Consider the following 13,805-nt stretch of genomic DNA (forward strand, 5'->3'; position numbering starts at 1 on the left):
TCAGTGGTTCAAATTCGACATTGCACATCCGGGAACTGAAGGAATAGCAGTAGAGTACCGAGCATAGACAGTATAAGAAGTGGACAGAGCCATCTCATTGGAACCAGAGACTATTTATATAGAGACATGCCACTTCCCCAATCCTTAATACAACTATATAGGGAAAACCCGTAACGCCAAAGATGGCGGTTGTATGCACATGCCCCGCCCCTCCCGCTCGAAAGCCAATCGTCTGCTTTTAACAGTCAAGCCGGAAAACATTTAAGCCTATCGTCTGGTTCCACCGACGCATGCGCACAGTTGAGGTTTGCGACAGCGGAAAATATGTTACTGTTTGAAAAGGCGGCAGATTTGATGTGTAGTGTAAATATCAGACATCCCAAGTCTCCCGGAAGTTCCGGGAGTCTCCCGCAGATTGATAGCGGCTCCCTGATGACCGCAAATTAGTTCAAATCTCCCGGAATCTAGAGCGAGCGAGCAGTAGCGCGCGCACGACAGAGAGCGAGAGAACCCTTGCGCATGCGCAGTAAAAGTATAACCTGTGGGGAAAAAGGCGTTTTAAACCTTATTTTGGGGCAAAGTCATCACACTTTTTCAGCGATTTTTATCATATTTTATTAGTGTTTGTATACATGCAGTTTTTATGTCCCGGTGACCAGTGAAAGTGCAGTTCTGGGTCTCTGCCCATTCATTTAGATAGGAGCCTGGTCTTGTTAGTCCGAAATAGCTGCCCGGAGGCGTTGCCAAGATGGCGCCCGAGTGGCATGACTTGCCTAAAAGGACTTTGTTGGAACTCAGTTGAGACAGTTGAAGCCCATTTTTAGCGATTTTTGAGCACTTCCGTTCCTGACGCGCAGACTCAAACCGACTCAAACTAAGCTTGATGACGTGAGCAACCTGTCTAACAGACGTGAATCTTCTAGTAGCTGTGCGTGAAAATTGCCAACGTTAATCTTGCAGAGACGGGGAACTTGAGCAAAGAGTTCTTTGGCGTGAGTGAGCAGGAGTAAGTATTCCGTTGCTTTTATGGACTCATTATCTATGGGCTTCTCTCTTGACGGGACGTCCCCCGATTGCCTGCGAGCTTCTCCTCCTGTCTGTACGGTAATTTCTGTACAGCGCGACAGAGAGTCGAGTGGTTATGACGCAATCGTTTGCCTATTTTTACTAAATCTGTTTCTACATAATGTAACATAGAAGGTAATGGAACCCTTTATACATTGTCGTGTTTCTTTAGAAATAAACAATGGACAAATGGAGTCTTTAAACGCCTCAGATGTAAAGTTATTCGCTGTCAAAGTGACGCCAAAATGAATGGGAGTCAATGGAAATGCTAACGCAAGTGAAGTTCTGCTACAACATGGCGGCAACCGGCCGGCTTCAACTTCCGGTCGATGGATTACCCCCTTGGTACCGAGTACCAATGCATGATCTCCATCTGCTGTTAGTCATCCTCACCAGAAGGTGATGCAAGTGGCTGTTGACAAAGACCAAACCAGAGAGAGTCATTCATTCCTAAAACGGATTTGCAGAAATGGAGCAAGTGGTAAGTAGGCTATGTGATGATTATCAGGGCTGATAAAGACACAAAAGCTGTGTTTACGTTCAAGTCTTCACGGTTACTTATGTACATGTAAGCAGCTTTCTCTACCAAGAACGAGATTATTGTAATGTTATTCCCCCAATGCTTATGTACAGATCAAACATTCCATCGGAGGTAGACATATATTTCTCTCGGCTGTTTAGTTTCCTTAACTTTAAGGGGTGGTTTCCCAGAAAGGGAAGGACTTTGCATTAGTATTATTAGGACATTTAAAAAGTTTTTACAAACTTTACCTTACAAAAAACATTACAGGTTGTGTATATTGAGACAAAACAATGGCACTGAAGATATGTCAATGCAAGCTGTTTTCAGTTTAGGAAACAATAGTTCTGACATACATTTTAGTCTGGGACTACTTAAACCATGTCCGGGAAACCACCCCCATCTCAGCGCTGTGCTGCAGTAGGGTTCCCCTCATTCGTCATACTCCAGGATTCCCCTGCCATTGGGACCAGTCGGGACATATAAAACGCAAACGCTTAGCGTAGCTTAATGGACTAATACAGTGATATAAAAGAGCAAACTCGCACCTTATTGGGAATGTAGATTATACTATATAGGCTACAGGGAAGCAGATGCACTCAGAATATGAACGTAATGCCCAAAGTTTGATGCAGTGATACTGGCATGAAGTTGTCTTGATGTTGGACGTTCAATATGCGCACATTTAGGGACCATCTCTAAAGATGTTTCAAGTTTCTAACTTCAATAGCTTTTGAAGAGAATGCCTTACAGTCAGTTAAAGCATTGTTACGACAGTAACAGTGAAAGTTACGACAGTGAAAGTGCGGACTCGTAGGAAGACCGTGAGTGTTTAGGGTGCCATGTGGGACAGGGCCTGATTTACACGGTCCGAACCACAACTGATTTGAAACAAAAGATTCATAAAGGTTTCAACGCCTTATGAAGCTGTGTTCATGAACGCCTCACATGACATCTTTAAGTTCTGAATGGTTTAATTATTAGGTGATTTAATGATGTTTGTGTCTTTTCGGGATCCCTGTTGAATAACCTGCTTCCATTATTGCCCTAAATTTGGAGGAAACCTGTGGCCTTCATTGGTTACACCATGGTTTACATGACTGCTCCAGTATGCCTACAGGTTCAAACGATTCTAGACAGTAAATGGACAGTTAATTTGTTGCATGATTATAAGGGATGATTGACAGATTAAACTAATTTTATTGTCACTGTAAGAAAAAATGATGAGGACGTTGAAGATCTTAAAGATTAAGTTTTATTGCAGCATAGCAGTGGCAAAGTACATGAAGCACCTTGGGTTCACCGGCGTCAAAATGAACCCAGAACACATTAGGCAAACAATTAGGAATAATTGGGCTCTCACAATGTGCATCATTGATATTAGCATATTGTTTGTTTTGATAACTCAAAAATCAACAATCAATAGACAATATAATGTGTGTGTGTGTGTGTGTACGTGCTTTTTAATTTTGTCGAATTGTGTCCATTTTCTCAGTGTGGACATCCTTTATCCACATGTGTGAATCCAACTGACAATATCTAGTGCAAATGAGTATGCATTTGTCTCTTCATGTGCAGTAAGTCTGCTGTCCATAGTCTCTGAAGTTGTTTTATCTCCTCTTGTTTCTCTTTCCATTGTCCATTCTTTTCCATTTGGATCGGAAGTCCTTTCTAGAATAAGCAGTCACTGGTGTTGTTCGAGTATGTGCCTCTCCATCTGTTCCATCCGTCCCATGGTGGGTCTAAGGGCTTCTAGATCTTTTAAGCCTGGAGTTCTGGATCTTGGTCTAGAAATCTCTGCATTTCTAGGTCATGGATCACTCTGTGCTTTTTCTTGAGAACATCCCCTGTATTCACTGGTTCCTTCTCATCCTTCAAACGACCAGATCATCTTTCTTCAGGAGGTTACACATTTCAGACAAACATCTCAATGCTTATACCTGAAACAATAATCAGAAGAGCCTTTCCCCCACAATAATCTTTTCACATTTAAACATCAAAGTCACAGAAGTTTCATCTCAAAACATCAAACATCAGTAATGTTTTTAAAAACTAATTCTAAAAATAATGCCATTAAAACATTTATTATAAATTAGAACTACATATCAATGCTAATATATATATTTTTTATAAATCATAAAGAATCACCCCCCTTTTGATAGTGAACATTTTTTTTTTCTAAAATGTGCTACTATCATAAAACAATTCTACTTTGTATCAGCATCTGTGTCTGGCAAGGTGTGAATGGCTTCTTTATTTCCATTCAACATTGCCAAATGGGTTTCTAAACTGCTTATTTTCTTAAGCAAATCACGATAGCCCATCTTTCTTTTGTGTGAAAAATGACACTGTCTTGCCTTGTGTCCCATCTTCCCAGATGCAAAGCACACAACTTCCTGATCTTCCCTTCTTTTCTCCAAACAATGCCTGGCAATGTGACCATTCTTTCCACATGTATGACAGACAAAGCTTTGAAGAGGTCTCTCATTGTCTTGACAATTTCCAGCAATGTGACCAGCTTTTCCACATACATAGCAAAGAATAACACCTTCTGAATTTACTCTTGCAAATCTCCTTGGTCTATGATGGAAACCATTAGATAATCTAGAACATTCTCTCCCACCAAAGGCAGCAACTGATGTCTTAATTTGTCAGCTTTCATTTGACTATTTGCATTAATATTGTTGTAAAACTGTAATTTTAGCAATAATGTCATTGTATTCAGAGAGAGGTGTCACAAGCATTGTCACAGTCAGACTGGATGAGTGGATCATATTTGTTAATCAAGGCAGACTTGAAACCGACATGATTCTTAGTAATATCAGGATTGCCATTGAAAGTTTTAAACGTCTCCAATAATCGTTCAGAAAATGCTGCTGGATGCTCCCCTTTCCTCATGTGCATCTCAGATATTGTATCTCAATTAACTGACATTACACCTAAGACTTCAAGCAGTGCCTTTTTCCTCTCTGACTTATTAGCAGTTCTGTCCTTTACTTTCTGAGTTAAGGCTCCAGACAAAGTAGCCTGACTGCGTCAGACTTCGTACTTCCGCTCTATTTCAGTTCGCTTCTGTACTCAGTCTGAGACATCGACATGCCTCTCAGTTTTCCTCCGGCCTGAAAACAGCCGGCCAATCAACGAACAGAGGGCGTAGACGCTAAGCACCGAGTTTAAGATTGTATTTTAGGTTAGGGAAATCGAAAACGACCGTGGATATGGAGACACGGGATACAATTCGCTCTGTTGTGGAGAATATTCCCGGCATTTGCAAACTGAAGCCCGAAAAAGAAGAGTGTTTGTTAAACATTTTGAATGGAGGTGATGTTGTGGCCCTACTCCCGACAGGTTTTGGGAAAAGTTTAATTTATCAACTATTACCGATCGTCAGCGAGAAACTGGGCAGGCCAAAGGCCGGCAAGGCGATAGTTGTGATTGTGTCCCCCTTGGTTGCACTCATGGAGGATCAGGTTAAGGAGGCAGCAAAACTCGGTCAGCCATGTTCACTCCGGTATTTCGCTCGATGGTTTCGTTTTCGCATCATACATGTGTTTACAATGGATGTTCGATGCGGCTGAGCTGGCGAATCACACACGTCATAAACAAACGTTATGTGATTGGCTTATGGGTAACCAATGATTTTATACTTCAGACAAGCGCCTCTGACTATGGAACAGTTCATTGGTTCTTCCCCTCTTTCACTAGCACGCATAGTCGTAGTAGTATGGACTGGTGCCATGGGAAATCTGACTCTACAGTCAGAGTATTGTCTACTGAATGACTGAGAATCTTTTTCCCAACCCTCAGCGCTATCTTCCTGCAAATCTGGCATTTCTGGAACTGGGTTACACAGCGTGACACAACAATATCTTACTGGTGTTTTTCTCAGTTGTGCAATTTTTTATCATAAACTGACAAGCAGTCTTCGCTTCCTCCAATTTGTTGGACAATGTTTCCACAGATTATTTAAGCATGCTATTGTTAGTTCTAAGAAGTGCAATCTCATTCTGCATCCTGACCTTTTCTTCTTTCCATATCGTTTCACTAGCCAGGTGGCCAGGAACTTTTTGTAGAAATTACCCCAACACTGAGTCGCTCATTTTCAGCCTCTAACTCATCTACTCTCCTCCTAGTTACTTTGTATGAAGCAAAAACAGCTTGAAGCGCATTAGCAATTTTTCCTTTTTTGTTCCCAGGCATTTTGGGATAATTTTCAAACTTAGAGATAGCCCACTCGTACGGTTTATCAACAATATTCGCTATTCCATCAAATATTCTCTGAGAACCGTTTTTAGCTATGTATTTAACAATAATTTCTTCCATTCTTCCGTCCGTCTTATCGGACTTAAGAGTATGTCGTGATTTAATAGTTATTCAAAACGTCTTATTTAAATGACTACACATTATCTAGTTGCTTTAAGATATCCGTTAGTCTAATTATTCACAGCTACCATATGTCAGACGCAAATGAACAAAACAGCCACACTACATCAGGCTTCTTAACCATGGCCACAATCAGGGCTTGACATTAACACCCGCCAACCCGCCAAATGCGGGTGAATTTTGCTCGTGGCGGGTAACACAGTCACTCCAACTAGCCACTTTGGCGGGTTAGAATAATTGTAGTCTTTTCAAAAGGCATCTGAAATAAGTGCACTGGCTGTGTGGCGTGTGCGTCTCAGCTGCGTGGTGTGTCCGTTTTTATTTCGGCTCCCATGTTAACAGGTTAGAGCTTGCAATGCGTGACACGCGCGCTCGAGCCGCGCCGAAAACGCGTGCATGCTAGAAATAGAACCGACGCCTATTTTTCACGCGACACACACTTCCGCGCGTGTAGGAAGCGTTTTCAGACAAAATAGAATAGGAAATATGTCATTTTGACACGAACACATATTAATAAATGACATTTTTATGTTTGAAAGTCTATAGGTTTTGACAAATGCAGATATAAATATAATTAAAAAATAATAATAATAATAATTAGCCTATCGATTTTTAAATATCGCACCTGTCAATACAGAATGAAATTATCTGTAGGCTAGCCTATTTTGCCGTCTATTCTGCCGACGTTGTCTTTGCTGTATCAGTATTAGGCTATATATTTGTTAAATAAACATGTATAAAATGTAGGATATAAACAGCGCCTATGTCCCGAGATAGCCCTCCCTGTACGTCACCAGCAGCGCCGCGCCAGACACGTTTCTGGTGTGCAAATGGTAAATGGACAGCATTTATATAGCACTTTAAACAGACTTTATAGTGCAAAGACACAGAAAACGCCACGCAGCTGACACGCAACAGAAACGCCACGCAGTCAGTGTGTCGCCGGCCTAACGTCGTTGGACACCGGTGGAGCTATGTGGTGTCCGAACCATGGCATGCATTTTTCGTGAGGTTTCAAGACTGACCTACTTTCCCATCGGGCTCAATAAAGTAATACGGGGTCTGATTCTTTTTCATTAATCTTCTACATCCATGCACCACTTTTATTGTGCAATAAGAAGCTACTTTTTATGTCTTTATCTTAATACATGGTTTTATTTTAAAAAAGGAGCTTTACACACAATCAGAACTAATGATAATGACCTGTATTGTTATACATTTATGTAGTCTTGATTTGGGTGTGTACAGTGGTTTTACATTTAAAAGGGTTGTAAATCTAGTTCAAGTAAATTTTAGCACACCAGTCTACTTTAATCAGGTAATTTCACAACAACAAAAATGTGGCTAGTAAAAATGCTGTGTGGCTAGTAACTTTGGAAAACCACTAGCCACATTGGCTAGTGAGCAAAAAAGTTAATGTCAAGCGCTGGCCACAATCCTTTGGCCTTTAAATTTCACAACGCAAAAAAAGTTTCGAAATTAATCACTGTCACAGTACTTCGGACAAAACCGCTTTTTCTTACCTTTCCCACTTTTTTTTTAAATCCCCCACTGGGTGGCTCGCCAATGTAAGAAAAAAATATATGAGGACGTTGAAGATCTCAAAGATTAAGTTTTATTGCAGCATATAGCAGTGGCAAAGTACATGAAGCACCTTGAGTTCACCGGCGTCAGAATGAACCCAGAACATCCAAATCTCAAACCTTTTATCCTGTTACAGTTTCCCACTCTTAATGTAAATGTGTCACAGTATGGGTTTGTGTTTCCCTGGTTCAACACTAGAGGTCCTCTTCCCCCATGGTGTCAGTCACATTAGAAACTGCATTTCCCACAATCCTTGTCTGTTCTCATCATTGTTCATTGCACCAAGCTGTCACCCATTATGATTGTTAGTCTGTGTGTATAAGTACCCTGCTTGTTTAGTGTTTGTTACGGAGTCCTTGTCTTTTATCACACCACATCTGAGGTCTGTTTCTGTCTATTCTTTGTTACTTGTGTTTGGTTTGCTTATATGGATATTGACCCCTGCCTGGACTGTTTTGTGAGTACGGATTTCCCCATTAAAACTTACTGCATTATTGGATCTTTTGTGTTTCCTGAGTGTGGATCGTGACAGAAGGACTCCGTCATGTCAAGATCCAGCAGTACGGGGTTCTGTATCCCTCCTCCTATTAATGGGGTAAGAGGAGGACCACCTAGTGGGATTTCTCAAGCCGGAGAGGCGGCGCCTTGTATGAAATTTTTTTTAGTGCTTTGCATTGTGGGCCCGTCAGACTGACGGGGCGGCAAAGTCTCCAGCAACCCCTTCCGTCGGACCCGGGGAGTCGTTTGAGGGAACCCGTCTGGCCAGGTTTTCTGGGACCTGCGGAGGTCGCAGGAGAGGAGGTGCTAGAGGTGAGTCCCGGCAGTACTCTCCACCTCGGTCCCTCCTTGACCCTGAGTTCCATCCACCGCTGGTTCCACCCAGCATAAGGACATCACCGCGGGTCTCATCCAGCATGAAGCTTTCGCCTCTGGTTCCGTCCATCACAAGCCCTCGCCACTGGTCTCGTCCAGCTGAAGCCTTCACCGCTGGTTCCGTCCAGCCCAGAGTCTGCACATCGCCATCAGAAACGGCGGAGGAGGGGGAAGACCACCAGCCTCCTCAAGAACCCGGAGGCCGTGCCCGAGCAGCCCGCTGTCTTCCCGGAGGTCGTGCCCGAGCAGCCCGCTGTTGTCCCGGAGGCCGTCCCCAAGCGTCTCGCCCTGACGGTGCCACCCGAGCGTCTCGCCCTGACGGTGCCACCCGAGCGTCTCGCCCTGACGGTGCCACCCAAGCGTCTCGCCCTGACGGTGCCACCCAAGCGTCTCGCCCTGACGGTGCCACCCAAGCGTCTCGCCCTGACGGCGCCACCCAAGCGCCTCGCCGATCCAGAGACTGTTCACGTCACGTCTGCCGATCCAGAGAGTGTTCACGTCATGTCTGCCGATCCAGAGAGTGTTCACGTCACGTCTGCCGATCCAGAGACTGTTCACGTCACGTATGTTCCTGTGCCGGTGTCTGTGCCTGTTCCTGAGCCGGTGTCTGTGCCTGTGCCTGTTCCTGAGCCGATGTCTGTGCCTGTTCCTGAGCCGATGTCTGTGCCTGTTCCTGAGCCAGTGTCTGTGCCTGTTCCTGAGCCAGGGTCTGTTCCTGTTCCTTTGCTATGGCCGTCCGAAGGGTCTTCACCGCCGTGGCCGCCTGAGGGGTCTTCACCGCCGTGGTCGCCCGAGGGGTCTTCACCGCCGTGGACGCCCGAGGGTCTTCACCGCCGTGGCCGCCCGAAGGGTCTTCTCCGCCATGGGCGCCAGAGGGAAAGTCTCCACCCTGGCCACTCGATGGACTGACGTCTCCGCCCTGGCCGCCCGATGGGTCGTCTGCTTCGCCCTGGCCGCCCGATGGGTCGTCTGCTTCGCCCTGGCCGCCCGATGGACTGTCTGCTTCGGACTGGACTGTTTTGTGAGTACGGATTTCCCCATTAAAACTTACTGCATTATTGGATCTTTTGTGTTTCCTGAGTGTGGATTGTGACAAAATGAAATTGCTCCTTTTGTAAGGCCGTGTGTCCACCAAAGCGTTTTTAGCCAGCTGAAAACGCTAGGCGCTCTGCTGAAAATGCCTAGCTATGGGCCCTTGAGAGCGTTTTGGCAGTGCATCCTTTTTTTCAGTGTAGACGCTTTGCTTGTTTTGATATGGAATATCCGCGAAAGTATTACTAGTGTCTCATTTCACACATATTTTGTTTCTGTGTTGATTCTATATTAAAATGTCGATACAATGTAACGTATTTTCTCTTGCTCTTGTTTTAATTATTTTGTTCCGTTATCAGAGCCGATCCTGACCTCCCTGGGGCCCTAAGCAAAAATCTGTTAAGGGGCCCTCCTACCTGACCCATGAGCCATGTAAACCATTTGCCATTGCCACAAAGTCACACCTGACAATTCTCCCACTACAATCCTCCCTCTTTTAGTTAGTACTAATGAAAATGTAATTCCTGATATCAGAAATAGACATATTTTATATTAATATCAATAATTCATATTTTATAGTACAAATAGTACAAATGTAATTATTGAAATCAAAAATGCATCCTGTGAATTAATAAAAGCTAAAATGGCTTGCCATTGCATGTCACTGTGTTTTAAATGATACAAGCAATAATTGATACTTGATGGTTATTATTTACTGAGGGATGTGCATCCATATTGACCAGTATGTCAAGCCAATCAACATTTTAAATGCAATATGGTCAATGTTAATAGATTGCTTTCCATCTGGCTTTATTGCAGAGGTGTAACTAAACTGACTTGGAGACTAGATAATCATTGTCTTGATTTAAAAGTATGAGCGCCTAATGAGGAGTGCCATCACGCCCATATTGTACTGGTAACTGGTCCCCATAGATGTTTTACTGGAAAGTGTGCATTTCATTTCGTGCACGCGCATATGAACTCATGTTAACGTGCGACGCGGTTATCTTTTACGAGCTGCAGTTTATAAACAAACACCGTTGCCCTTTGTAGTATCAAACGTAATCTCATGAAAGTGCGTATCTATACTACGAATTTAATTTCTCGTGCTATTTATACGCCAAAAATGTATTTTTTTGCGAACATATGCTACGCACTGTAAATCTCTTGGGTAGGATTAGGGGTGTGGAGAGCTTGCATATTGCACGGCAAAAAGTACGTATCATATGGACGCGAAAACTGCGTAGACTTATCATATGCACGCAAAAACTATTTTTGGCGTATAAATGGCACAAGAAATTCGTGGTATAGATATGCGCTTTCATGAGATCGGGCTGGTTAAACAGACAGATAGAGAGGGAGATGCACATCAACTCAACTTTACTGTTCTTTGCTGACATCAAACTTGGAGAGGAGAGAACACAAGTCTCCCCGATCGCTGTTCCCGCAATTTACTCACATGGTGTTTTTCTCTCAGTCTCTCTTTTCATGACCAGAAGGATAGTTCCGCTTAATTATCTCATCGATGTTGTAAACTTTGATTGACGCACTTTGACACGAGGGGGAGGCGGGACCTTGAGTAATTTGCGGGGCCCTACGCAACTTGCGTAGTGTGCGTATAAGAGCTCTGTCCTGTCATCTGTTGACGTTGTAGCAGAATGTGGCGGTTGGTCAGTGTGGTATTTGTCCGGCCCCTCCTCCACTCTGATTGGAGGGCTGGGTAAAAAATGACAGCGATGAGCGCTGCGTTTTACCCAAACTTGAACATTCTTCAACTCTCGGCGACCGGTACAAAACGCTGGGTGCTCAGCACTTTACAAAAAAACAAACACTTAGCGCCTCGTTACGGTCATGGCTTTCAAAAAACGCGGCGCTCCCATTGAAAACAATTGGAAAAATACGCCAGACACATGAAAAAACATTTTGGTGGACACAGGGCCTAACAGCTGTGGTCTGTATGTTAATGAAGTTGTGACACCCCATTTTCTGAGGCCCCATCCACACTACTGCGTTTTAGTTTAGAAACGGATAATTAAAACGAATACGATCTCCGTCCACACCAGCGTTTTGGCTGCGTATTAGAATTGATCTCCGTCCACATTAAAACGACTGAAAACGCGGATCACGTGACCTTTCACCAACACTGGGCATGCGCGCGCCGGTGTAAACACAACTTCATTGATAAAATGATCCCACCATGCTCTGGGTTAACCCCAAACCGACGCTCCATATACGGTCAACGCCGCCGCTGCACACGGGAATTGTCACAGATCGCTCGAATAATAGCTTGACTCCAGCGCATGTAGGCAGTTATAGCGTTGTAAAATGCAGAATTTACTTGTACAACAGCGGCTAGCAAAGAAATATGCCATGACGGATGACACCCAATCATAGAGCCGAGCGTGAGCCTCTACTACGTCATCGTTTCTAAAGTCCTCCGTTTTGTCCCGTCTACACTAAAACGCCCTCCGGAGATTCAAAACGAAAAACGGGTCGGCAGCGTTTCTAAACTTCTCCGTTTTGGGTCTCCGTTTTTGCCGTTTTAGTGTGGACGGGAGGTGCAAACGTAGCAAAAGGTCTCCGTTTTTAAACGAAAACGCAGTAGTGTGGACGGGGCCTGAGATGGTTCTCTGTGTCCCACACCCATTCCCATTCTACAATTGATGATGACCATTTGGTCAGGATGTGATCAACCCAAATGGCGAAGAAACAATATAACTTGACTTTCTACTTCTCTATGATAATTAAGCCATTTTGGGGATGAGCTCATTCTAAAATATACTTTAGAGTGGAATCTGGGTCGAGATTCCAATTGCAACTCCTAACAGCCAAGGTTGTTTCCAGTACATGTAACGTGTTCAATGCATGGGAAGGAGGATTCTAGTAGCCTATTTTTTTTTTTTTGTAAGAAGAACTATTGTTTATTTGTCTGAGGTCTGTTTTCCATGTAAAATGGGCATTTACTAGGTATCTCAGTCATGACCTTTGGTTAACCCGGTGTTGTATTATGTAAAATACAAAAGTCTATTAAATAATTAATTCGTAGTTTACAGCTCTCACGAGGTGCACGGTGAAGGGCTAAACAATGATCTGAAACCATAAGCCTCAATAAATATTGACATTTCCCAGGAAAAAAAAAAAGTTGCAGCACAATATAACAAAAACAATGACTAGTATCTCTGTGTTCACGTAACCTTCTGCTGCTGAGTCAACAGGCATGTTTACAAACCAGTGGATTGGATGTTGGACATACAGCTGTCTCTTTTAGATCAGCATTGCAGCAGAAGTGTAATATGGAGGAAATATTGACCGCTAGAATTGGGAAGGACACTCTTGATGCGATAATCCATTTTGTGTGCTACTGCTACTTAAATGACAGCATTTGTTTAGTTTTTAATTTACCCTTGATTTCTCCCATGGCCACTGAGCAGACTGTTCTGTGGAAAAGAGCCAGCTGTTGAAGAATCAGATGTTTGCGCAGCTAGATGATCTGTGAAGGAGTGTGTTTAGAGGGGCACCGTGAGGGTTTACATGAGATTTTAATAGTGGTGAACACTGCAGTGGTTACCTTCTGTGTATATGTGTGTGTGTCTGTATGTTATGTATGCATTGAAAACGTAAGGCCGAGAAACTCAACAATTCACATTAATTTAAAAATGCAGCATGTCCCCTATAAAAATATTTTTTTATACGGTACAGTTACATTTAGAATTAGACATTTTCATGGTTTTTCCCCACCACAAATTGTCACTATTCTTAACAAGGTAGCATTTAATTGAGCAAAAGTCAAAATAGTAAAAATAAATTATGAATCATTGTAAATTATTAATACTGTTCAAAATATTTGTTTTTATATAGGCCTATACTGTATTTTAAAATTCTATCTTCATGCATTTTAAAATTCAAATTTTAACAGTGACGGCAAAGTCCGTTTTACAGCATCCATTACTCCAGGTTTGAAAACATTTTCAGTCTAATCATTCTAATGTGCTAATTTGGTTCATTCTTTATTATTAGGACAGATGAAAATGTGGTTGGTTTAATGAAGTATGGAAATTACAATAGAATGGCATGTTTCAGCTGGTGATGTAGTTTTTTTTAGCAAGTCAAATTTTGGTTTTAAAAATGACCTGTGAAATCTCATTTGTTAACCTTACTTAAAAAAACAACAACATTCGAACAGATCTCCTTAACATTTTCAAGTAAATTATCTCATCATTAAACTTACTAACACTTAGAAAATTTGAGTCCTATTGTTTACTCATTTTGCAAGTTGACTTAGTTCAGTCAACTTAAAGATTTAAGTCCACTGACCTCAAACATAACAGTTCCCTTTCAAGGGAACTTC

The 13,805-nt window shown here is 42.8% G+C and overlaps 1 protein-coding gene across 1 annotated transcript in view; it reads left to right on the forward strand.

Annotated features, from left to right (window-relative positions):
- The window catches only part of LOC130071039 (UNC93-like protein MFSD11), a 248,771-nt gene that overhangs the window by 63,958 nt on the left and 171,008 nt on the right, over positions 1-13,805 (forward strand). The gene's annotated exons all lie outside the window — the stretch shown is intronic.

The sequence above is a fragment of the Rhinichthys klamathensis genome, unplaced genomic scaffold (genome assembly GCF_029890125.1).
Source record: "Rhinichthys klamathensis goyatoka isolate OS25496 unplaced genomic scaffold, OSU_Roscu_1.1 h1tg000425l_1, whole genome shotgun sequence".
NCBI classification, from domain to species: domain Eukaryota; kingdom Metazoa; phylum Chordata; class Actinopteri; order Cypriniformes; family Leuciscidae; genus Rhinichthys; species Rhinichthys klamathensis.